This window comes from Malania oleifera, chromosome 13 (assembly GCF_029873635.1).
Source record: "Malania oleifera isolate guangnan ecotype guangnan chromosome 13, ASM2987363v1, whole genome shotgun sequence".
Taxonomy (NCBI): domain Eukaryota; kingdom Viridiplantae; phylum Streptophyta; class Magnoliopsida; order Santalales; family Ximeniaceae; genus Malania; species Malania oleifera.
The window spans coordinates 9,109,787-9,120,830 of record NC_080429.1 but is presented as its reverse complement, the minus strand read 5'-3'; the positions used below and the strand labels follow the sequence as shown (position 1 = coordinate 9,120,830).

Genomic DNA, 11,044 nt, shown 5'->3' with positions numbered 1-11,044 from the left:
TAGATTGATGGTCAATTTGGTAAAATATTTTATTTTGAGAATTGAAGTGTGAATCGTCGATCTAATAGGAGTTGAAGTGGAAAAGAAATTCAAAAAATGTGGAAAAGGATAATTTATGTGATTACGTGCTTAAATTGCGTAATTAGGTACTTTAATTCTTGCATTATGAACTATATTTTTTATTTAAATGTCTAATTACTCTCAATATTCTAACATTGTATTTTATTTATAATATTTGAGTTTTATTGAGTAATTTATGAAATTTTAGTATTTTTTATTGCATGGCAACTTTTGAAAGCTAAAAATCGATGGTACTTTGTAATTTGCTTGTAACTCTCTCATCTGACCTCCAATTTAGATGATTTAAGATGTCATAGAAAGATAAGAAAACGTTCTACAATTTTTATGTTTTGAGTTTTGCAAAATACTTGTTGTATCAAGGTTGAAATCAAAAGTGAAGTTACCATATGCTGTTTTATGGACTAGTTCGACAATTCTCTGTAATCTAGGTATAACTTTCTCGTCCGAATTCCAATCGAGACGATTCAAAATTCTAGGGAAATATGATAAAGAGTTCTACAACTTTTATGTTTTGAGTTTTGAGAGTTACGGGCTATAAGAGGGTCGAAAGCGATATTGAAAGTGGAGGGCAGCCGTATGCTTTTGAAAAAAGAAAAAATGAAATAAAAAATAAATATTAAAGATGATGTGACCCGGCCATCTTAGCAACATGCTGGTGAGGAACAAAAGAAAGGAAAGAAAGAAAGGAAAAGAAAGGAAAGAAAAGGGAAGTTGGAAAAGTCAAAAGGGAAAGAGACATTTTTTTTTTTTAGGATTTTTTTTTTTTTTTTGGATTACGCACCGGGTATCCACGTGTCCATTTTACGGTCCACGTGACTAATTCTGCGCCCCTTAAAGTTGACCCCACAACTCCAAATGGAGGGTAAATTCAAGAGTCCAGGAACGGAAACGAGCCCGGGAGGGTTTGAACACCTGACCTCGTGAAAGACACTCCCGCAGCCCACACTACCACCTGGTAGGGAGCCGGGTGACATGCAAGAGGGGGCAGCATGCGCTGGGGGCATGCACGAATAGGAGGGAATTGAATACAAGAAAAAAAAAAAAAAAGAGGTTTTGGATTCTTTTTTTTTTTTAAGAACCCTATTGGAGGCTGCATGCGCATAGGGAGGCTTTCTTGGAGCCTTTCTTGGATCTTGGAGAGGCAGCATTGTAAAAAAAAAAAAAAACAATATGAACATCGGCAAAGGAGAGGTGGTGGCGCATAGAAAAATAAAATCTTTTCGGAATATGAAGGTGGCGAACAACAACGGTGCTCAGAGTGTTTGCGACGCGCGACGGCGGTACTACGAGTATTGATTTTTCCTGTACGCTCCAAATAGAAGAAAATATGGTGAAATTTGTTATGTTGGATTTAATTTTTGGAATGAACTAAATTTTTGTATTCTAGGAAAACGATGTAGTCAGTTTCGAACTATGTTTGCTCTTTGATGCTAATCTGAAGTAGTTTTCATTAATGTTTGTTTGAGTTATTCTGCGCGTAATGCTTTTAATTAACTGACTATTAATTAGATGACATTAATCTTGTGATTTGTTACCGAAAGGGGGGATTATTGGATAAATCTTGGATAATTCAACGTAGGTAAATATAGAGATCGAAAGATTTGTATGGACCTACGTAGCATTAAAAATTGAGGGTCTTATTGCGTTCTTGCTTTATTAATTTGCATAATCATATGTTAAATAATAAACAAGAATAGGTTCTAATTGACTATCAAAAGCGGCTTTTGAAAAAATTGGAGATTTACTAGCAAACAAAGAATACGAATTCGAATTAACTAGATGAGTAAAGCATAATGAGAAATTAGGTGAAATCGATTTCTTAGAAGTTTTCACCACTAGTAATTTGATACGCGCCATCCAGTTTTAAATTCTCTTGAATAGTTTATTTAAAGTTGCTTTGTTTAAATTTCGCAATCTAAAATTATTAATTTTTCTAAATAAAATCAAGGTTATTATAAATTCGGTACTTAGTAAAATGAAGACATCAATCCCTGAGGATAATACTCTACACATCATTATATTATAAAATTACTATACTGTGCACTTGCAGTTTGCACTGATCAAGTTTTTGGCACTGTTGCCGGGAATTGAGTTTTTATTTTTTTTGTTAATATCGATACAAAGTAATCTTGGTTTTAATTTATAATTTTATTTTTATATTTTTATTTATTTCTTTTCTTTTTATTTTGTTATAATTTTTTTCTCTGTATTTATGGTGTGTTTTTTATGTTGAATGCGCAGTGCTAGAACACGTGCCATTATTCCTTTTGATCCGGAGATTAAAGAATGCTTAGAGTACTATGGAAAAAGAGGGCATTAGCCATGGAGAATAGACAAGATAACATGCAGCCACGCGCCCTAAAGGATTATGTATGACCAGTTGTGAATGACAACTATTCGGGTATCAGACGCCAGCCCATTAAAACAATTTCGAGCTTAAACCCGCATTAATCAGCATGGTGCAGCAGGCCCATTTCAGTGGATCACCACTTGATGATCCCAATATCCATCTGGCGATGTTTCTGGAGATTTGTGACACTGTGAAGATCAATGGTATTACTGAAGACACCATTAGACTGAGATTGTTCCCTTTCTTTTTTAGGAACAAAGCAAGAGGTTGGCTACAGTATTTACAACCTGGGAGTATCACGAGTTGGCAGGACATAGCAGAAAAATTTCTCACTAAATTCTTTCCACTTGCAAAAATAGCTCAACTCAGGAGTGAGATTGGTCAATTCAAGCAACATGATTTTGAATCACTCTATGAAGCATGGGAAAGGTATAAGGATTTGATTCAACTTTGCCCACAACATGGATTGTCGGATTGGTTACATATTCAAATGTTCTATAATGGGTTAAACGGGCAAACACGGACTTTAGTTGATGCTGCATCTGGGGGAACTTTTATGTCAAAGACACTTGAGGGAGCTACTGCTCTTTTGGAAGAAATAGCCTCAAATAACTATCAATGGCCAACCGAGAGAACTATGGCTAAGAAAGTTGCTGGAATTCATGAATTGGAGTTGTTTGCTACACTTTCAGCTCAAGTTGCTTCTATGTCTCATCATATTTCGGCTTTGACAACCCAAAGGATACCATAAAGTGCAGAATATGTGGTAGCTACAAGTAGGACAAATCCAAACAATGGAGCGGGTCAAGAACATGTTCAATACATCAACAATTGGAACTACAATTATCGTGGTGATACTTTGCCACAATATTACCATCTAGGGCTTCAAAATCATGAGAATTTGTCTTATGGAAATACAAGGAATGTGCTACAACCCCAGGACTTGATAGTCAACAAAGTGAGAAGAAGATGTCACTTGAGGATGCCATGATATCATTTGTTGAGGAGACAAAAGTAAGGTTTAAAAAGACAGATGCACGACTAGACAACATCGAGGCTCATTGCAACAATATGGGAGCCACTGTGAAGAATCTTGAAATGCAAATTGGGCAACTGGCCACGACAATAAATTCCCAACAAAGAGGAACTATTCCTAGCAACACAAAGGTAAACCCAAAGGAACAATGCAAGGCCATCACACTTAGGAGTGCAAGAGAAATTGAGAAGTTACTAGCAAAGGAAACCATGTCCGCACCTACAACTAAAAAGAATGGCTGAAACAAGAATAAAGGGAAAGAAGAGGAGATGGTGAATGACACACCAGTAGAGACTGACACGTCACCGGAAATTTCATTTCCTTACAATCCGCCTATTTTCTCTACTCCACTTCCTTATCCTCAACGCTTTCAAAAACAAAAATTAGATAAGCAATTTTCTAAGTTTTTGGATATTTTAAAGAAAATTCACATAAATATTCCTTTTGCAAATGCCTTGGAACAAATGCCAAATTATGTCAAATTCCTGAATGACATCGTTTCAAAGAAAAGAAGGTTGGAGGAGTTCGAAATAGTGAAGCTTACCAAGGAGTGTAGTGCTATTCTCCAAAAGAAATTCCCTCAAAAATTAAAAGATCCAGGGAGCTTTATTTTGCTTTGCACTATTGGAAATTCATTTTTTGATAAAGTTTTATGTGATCTTGGTGCTAGCATTAATCTTATGTCACTTTCTATTTGCAAGAAATTGGGACTTGGAGAGATGAAACAAACAACCATTTCTTTGCAACTAGCAGACCAATCCATCAAGTATCCACGTGGAATCATGGAAGACGTATTGGTAAAGGTGGATAAATTCATTTTTCTTGTTGATTTTATGGTGTTAGATATGGAGGAAGACCAAGAAGTCCCACTAATTCTTGGCCGACCATTCTTGGCCACTGGAAGGGCTTTAATTGATGTTCAAAAGGGCGAGTTAACATTGAGAGTGGACAAGGAAGAGGTTATGTTCAACATTTACCAAGACATGAGATTCCCAGAGGATCTAAGCACTTGCTTTTAGGTAGATGTCATTCAACAAGGTGTAGAAAAAACCTTTCAAAAAGATGTACCAGCTGATCACCTAGAACGATCCTTACAGCAGATTACAACATAGCAACGTGTAGGGAGGCTAGAACCTATGGTAGCAAAGATGGATTCTCTAATCTCTAAAGAAAAGATGCAGCAACCTATATCTCTAGATTTGAAGCAATTCCCTGAGCATCTTCGCTATGCGTTCTCAGGTGATGCATGTGAAAATGCAAAAATCTACAAAGAGCAGACAAAGAAGTGGCATGACAAACAGATTCTTAGGCATGAGTTTGCTCCAGGACAACAAGTTCTACTCTTTAACTCAAGATTAAAACTCCTCCCGGGTAAGTTGAGATCAAGATGGACAGGTCCTTATACAATTGACAAAATTTTCCCTTTTGGAGCAATAGACTTGAAGGACAAGACAAGGAAAATATTCAGAGTTAATGGTCAGAACAAGCGCTTATGAGAGGCAACCCAAAGAGTTTTTCTTTTGTTTATTTTTTTTTATATTTATTACTTTATTTATTTATCTATGCACTTTTGAATAAGTTAGATTTTTTATGCAGGTTTATTTGGCACGAGTACAAAACTGAAAATTTAATTTCTCGATGAATTCACCAAGAAGCCAGGGAAGTTTCTTTCTTTTCTTCAATCTTTCTCATTTTTGAATAACATTGAAAAAAAAATGTGTGAATATGGATGATTATATAATGACCCGAAGAATAATGGTATTTAAATAATAATTAAGAAATGAAAAAATGGAAATAGGGAAAAGGGGATGAGCTCGTCGACGAAGGAGAATTTTATCGATGAGCAGATACCAAGAGGATTTTTGGGGCGACTCTAAATTTCGTTGAGGAAGGGGAGAGTTCGTCGATGAATTGCCTATTGACCTTGTCGACAAGATGACGTGGCTTATCGATGAAGCCCCTAGTATAAATACTGTGAAACTCGGTTTTAAAAGCAGAAAAATCAGGAAATTCACTTTCTCTCTCCTCTCTTTGGTTTCTCCTCCTTCTCTCTAAGTTTTCGGGCCAGATTTACGCCAGTTCGACGATCAGAAGCCACCACGACACTTCTGGGGAAGTTCTCTGCATATCTGCCAGAGTGGATCGTCTGTGGGGCAAGTTCGAAATTCATCCTTGATTCGAGGTAAGGCTAAATATTCAGAATTTGGTCTTTTTATAGTTATATGAAATGATATTCACTTGAAAATACTAAAATTTAGTTCTGAGAGTTGTTGAATTCAGGGTGTTGAACGGGAAACCCTGCGGGTGCAAAACGAGTGAAATTAGGGGGTTTCTTTTCAATACCAGGCAAGGGAATAAACTAAAGCAGTTATTTTTCTATGCAAATTAGTATTATCTATCAGCAAATTAATTTTTAGGAAAGCATGTTTTATATTTGAATATTATTGAGAAAATCCATATTTGGGAAAATACTATTGTTATACATGAAATGTAATTTTAGAATGAAAAGTATGATTTTACACAGCATTGTGTGACATGAATATTATTTTTACATGATACATATTATATTATAACATTTTACACAACATTGTGTGGCATGAATATTATTTTTACATGATACATATTATATTATAACAATTTTACGAATAAGCATGTTTTCAGGAATTATAAAATAATGCAGTATATGATGACTTTGAAGTATATGATAAAATACTTATTTACTCAGAATGATATGTATGAGATTTTCAGCGCAAGGCCATGATTGATAGTTGGCACAAGGCCGTGTATGTTGTATGCTTCCAACGCAAGACCGTGTTTATAAAATATTTGGTGCGAGGCCGTATTTACGAAATGTTCGGTGCAAGGTCCTATTTATGAAAATATAGAAATGCTATCAATCCATTTATGTTAAATGATATATTATCATGTACTATATGTTATCAGAACCCGGATGTTAGTTTAGTTCAGTTCAGAAACACGGTACCGTAGTTATATAGATCAGATATCTATGTTTAGATTTGTGCTAACCGCCCCACGAGGGGGTGGGAGATGGATAGTTGATGTGACTTTCAGTGTAGAGTTGTAGACGTCCACCTGATAGTCCGGATCAGGGTGTGGCGGGTCCATCGTACTTACGGACATTTTTAACTCGGCAGTGGTCGGCCAACCATTGTAGGGTCCCGCCTTGGGGCTACACAACCCGTCATGGGGGGTAATACATGACACTAGCTAGCTATTCATCCTGAGTCTGTTTTCAGTATTATCAGCTATACCAGACATTTTATGAACTATATGATTTATTAGAAAATACTAAAATATATGATTATTCAGTATGTTATGATGAATGTTTCAGATATATAAAGTGTACTACATATGTATAATTGCATTAAATGTTCATGTTGCCATACAACTGTATTTAGTTTATTTTCTCTTACTGAGAAGTGTCTCACCCTCGAACATTAAATAATTTTCAGGAAACCGGCGGGGCGAGGCTGCTGTTGAGTTAGTAGTACTACCCCACTAGGAGGGTAAGTTTTGATCTAGGGACACTAGATGCGTGTTGTGGGTTCCTAGATATGCATATATGTTTTGTATTTTGGGAGATGTATATAAATACCATATTTATGGATTATAGTTAACTCTGGTATTATATCTTTTGTGGTTATGATGATAATGTTTTTCATTTACTGCTGCCTAGGTTCCGCTGTGAATGACAGGTGTCCCCATTATCCACGGGTTTGGGTTAACTTATTTATTAAATTCGTATTATTACATGATTAATTAAGCAGGACGTTACAGATTAGGCCATGAGTGACACTACTTATGTCTTTCATATACTTGCATATAACCTAGGAGTACACACTTGGGTCATTTATGTGTAGTTTCTATTTATGTGGCTAAACTAGGAATCGTAACTCATTGAAGGTTGATTGGTTGTTAAATTGTGTTATTCTAGCTACATAAACTCTTGTATCTACATGGTATCTATTGAGGCTTAAAAATTATATGTTCATGTGACTTGTGACACTTAGGGTTCCTTGTGAACACTGAGAGGGCGCCCATGGCGACTTTGATACCTTGTGAGGTACTGTTGAGTCATTTATCGTTCTTTTGAGTTTTTGACGTCAACTCTAAGTTCATGAAACTCAACTTTCCGTATTTTTATTTTTTATTTTTGGATATTCTTTGTACACTATTCTTGGGTTTTGACTTGCTAGCCTAGAGGTGACATCTAGTGGGGAGATAGAAACCTAAGTCTTGTAGCTTACTCAAGATGTGAAAGCTGAATCACCCCTACAAATAGACTTATTTCATGAACTCTTGTTCGAGCTTAATGCACATGGGTGGTATGAAAATAATAAAAGAAGTGTTATGATTGTCCTAATTGACCATGAAAAAAAAAATCGAAAAATGAGCAGAACAAAGAAAAAGAGAAATAGAAATACCCCAGAAGAGGTGAAGGATTAATATTTGCTCCACACAACTACAACAAAAGTCAGGGACACGACACATGTTCTCCATTTATGAAGACTCTTCACTCGCCTAATGCCTCAGATGTATTCATGCCTGATTTGTGAATAAGTTGATCTAGGGTGGCCTTGGTTGGATATGGCGAGTAGGTGAGAAGATGCTAGGGTGAAGGACCCGACACCTCGTAAATAAGTTGGACCCTTTTCATACTAGTCCACTTGGTACATTTAGCTTTTGTTCCTTATAGTATGTGGTATGTTTGATCATGACACTCCTCCTCACACACAATGAGTGAAACCATCATTTTTGAGTGTTTTTGAGGGTATACCAGTTAGGCCAAGTCAAAGCAGTAGTTCTGTAGGTGACCACGGATCTCCTAGGTGTAACGAGTCATACACATTACACATGCTTCGATATTTCTCCTATTTATACTCGAGTTTATATGACTACATTAACTCTCAATTGTGACTGCTGGTTAATCTTATGTGAGTATAATGTGCTTAATGGCTATATAATGATGAAACTTACACGAATGACTTATTTCGGAGTTGCGTGAATTGGGTATGAATGAGTTTGTGTGTAATTTGGTGATATTATTATATGTGAAAAGGTATGGTTGTGTTGCATGTACATTCACTCACTGAATTTGTTATGACACAACCCTGAATTTCATTCACGTTATGTTGATTAAGGTGTAATCCCAAGAGGGGGGTGAATTGGGTATTTTAAAAAATTCTTTGAAACCTATTTACCAATCAATCCCTATTTCTATGTTTAACTAATTAATGGTAGGGACTTATGTCTGAATTAAAGTTATTTTATCAATGAATTCCTTTTTACCCAATTAAGTACGTGTAAAGTTAGTCAACATACACAAGCAAGTAAGAAATTAAAATACGATGTGAAAAATAAAAAGGATAAAGGAAGAGAGAATGCAACCACGATTTTACGAGGTTCAGCCAACCCGGCCTACTTCCTCGCTTTGAGCAACTCACTCAAGGATTCCACTATAATCCCTACTCCTTAAATTGGGATGGAGCTTCCCTTACAGTCCGTTGCTTACAAGAGGTATAGCTCCCTCCTAGTCCGCTGCTTACAAGAGATACAACTTCCTCCTAATCCGCTGCTTACAAGAGGTACAACTTCCTCCTCACACTCGGTTCACAATCCGAACCGTGTTTACAATTTAGGCTCAAATCTGCAAACACTCAATGTTGCTTCTAACAAAAGCTGGTGAGTACAATTCAAAGTCTTAGTACATTAACATATGATGTAACTTGAAGCTCAGAATGTATGGAAATGATACAATCGTTTTATGAATGATTATGCTTCAACACAAAAATCCCTCTTTAACCCAAACTCCCAAGTAAAGAAATAATTGAAATGTTTTGGAGTATATTAGGGTTCTAGTTCACTTTGTAAAGATGCACAAATATGTCTAATGTGAACTTGATAAAAGCCTTATCTTGAATATTTAATCAATCTATATCAAAAAACTTTCTATCAAATATTTAATCACAACTCGATCTTTGTAATATGTAAATAGATATATGATATGTAATTCAAAGATCAAAATACCGAGTATAAGGTTTTCCAAACAAAATATCATTCAATAAGATAAATATTTATGAATACCAAGGATATATATATATTCAAGTGTTTTAATATATCTAAAATATGAATCTTTTAACTTAATACACACTTGAATCAAACCATTTAATCAATCACACAACCTTAATCAAGTAATGATCTTGTTTAAAAATAACTATGTATATGTATAGGCACTTTCAAGATCAATCTTTCAATCAAAATAGATTTTTTCAATAATAAGCTCTATAAACAATATATATATATATATATATATATATATATATATATATATATATATTTATTTATGTACTATTGAATCAAAAACCAATTAATCAATTGCTAAACAACTTTCTCAAGTAATGATATTTTCAAAACAATTTTTATATGTTTGTACACACACAAGATCAAACTTTTCTAATGAAAATCATTAACAAGTAATGAGATGAGAAGTTCTTGAAAATAATAACTTGAATGATCAAAACAAGTAATGAGATGAGAAGTTCTTGAAAATAATAACTTGAATGATCAAACTTCAATACCAAGTTGACAATCAAGATGTATGAGAGAGATCCCTTTGAGATTCTAAATTGATTTGCCCAAGCTCGATGAGTAGAAGTTGAAGTGTAGGCAATCGTATAGTAATGAGAGCAAATTTCTCAATATTCTTTCAATAATATGTATTCTTCTCTTCTTGTATGTCTTTCTTGTGTTCTGGGATTTAGATATTCAGAATATATAGTATATTACCCTTAGGATTGATCTCAGCCGTTGGATCAGTAAAATAGCTCATGAGTCCTTTTAATAAAAATATGATTTTTAGACTTTCCTGCGACTTCAAGCAACCGAAGTGGGGTTCGGGCTCCTGAAGTGACAACTTCAGGCGCCTAAGGTTCCAGGGTCAGGCGACCGAAGTACTTCTGTCAGGTTCTGTGTTTTCCATTTAATTCTTCAGGCTACCAAACTTAATCTTCAGGCAACCGAAGGAATTCTTCAGGCGACTGAGGTTGAGTTCAGGCTACTGAAGTCTCCTTTTTCTTAATTATTCATTTCCAGTTTAAAATTCTGCTTTGTTCCTTTTCTTGGGTCTTTTATAAAACAAATTTTTCACGATTTTAAAAACATTTCTAAGTCCATGGAAGTTCCCTAATGATGTACATGAAATGCATGAATCCTAAAATCATTCTAAGTTATGTTGAGCATCAAATTAAATCATACGAGAATGTAAATACATAAGTTTTAAATACCCATTCCCAAGATGTTCTTGAACTTTGCCGTTTGCATCTTGATTCTCGTACTCTTTGAGTTCCATGGATCTTGCCAAGATTTGTTAGCTTTACTTTGTGACTTCCATGACTCGTTATCCTTCCGTGCATGCTTAATACAGGTCCTGTTCACAAACTCAATGCACAGATCAAATACCAAGTGATTTGTCATTATCAAAACCGGATTGGACTCGTAGAGTCAACACGTTATTTGCTAGGGACTAGCAAAACTTTAGTTGGGGGGTGTGATTACGC

At 35.3% G+C, this 11,044-nt stretch overlaps 1 non-coding gene across 1 annotated transcript; it reads right to left on the bottom strand.

Moving 5' to 3' along the window:
• Positions 1–2,792: 2,792 nt before the first annotated feature.
• LOC131147074 (small nucleolar RNA R71) lies at positions 2,793–2,899 on the bottom strand. Its single transcript, XR_009134600.1, has one exon. It is a non-coding gene; the product is annotated as a small nucleolar RNA R71 (small nucleolar RNA).
• Between the last annotated feature and the right edge of the window lie 8,145 nt (positions 2,900–11,044).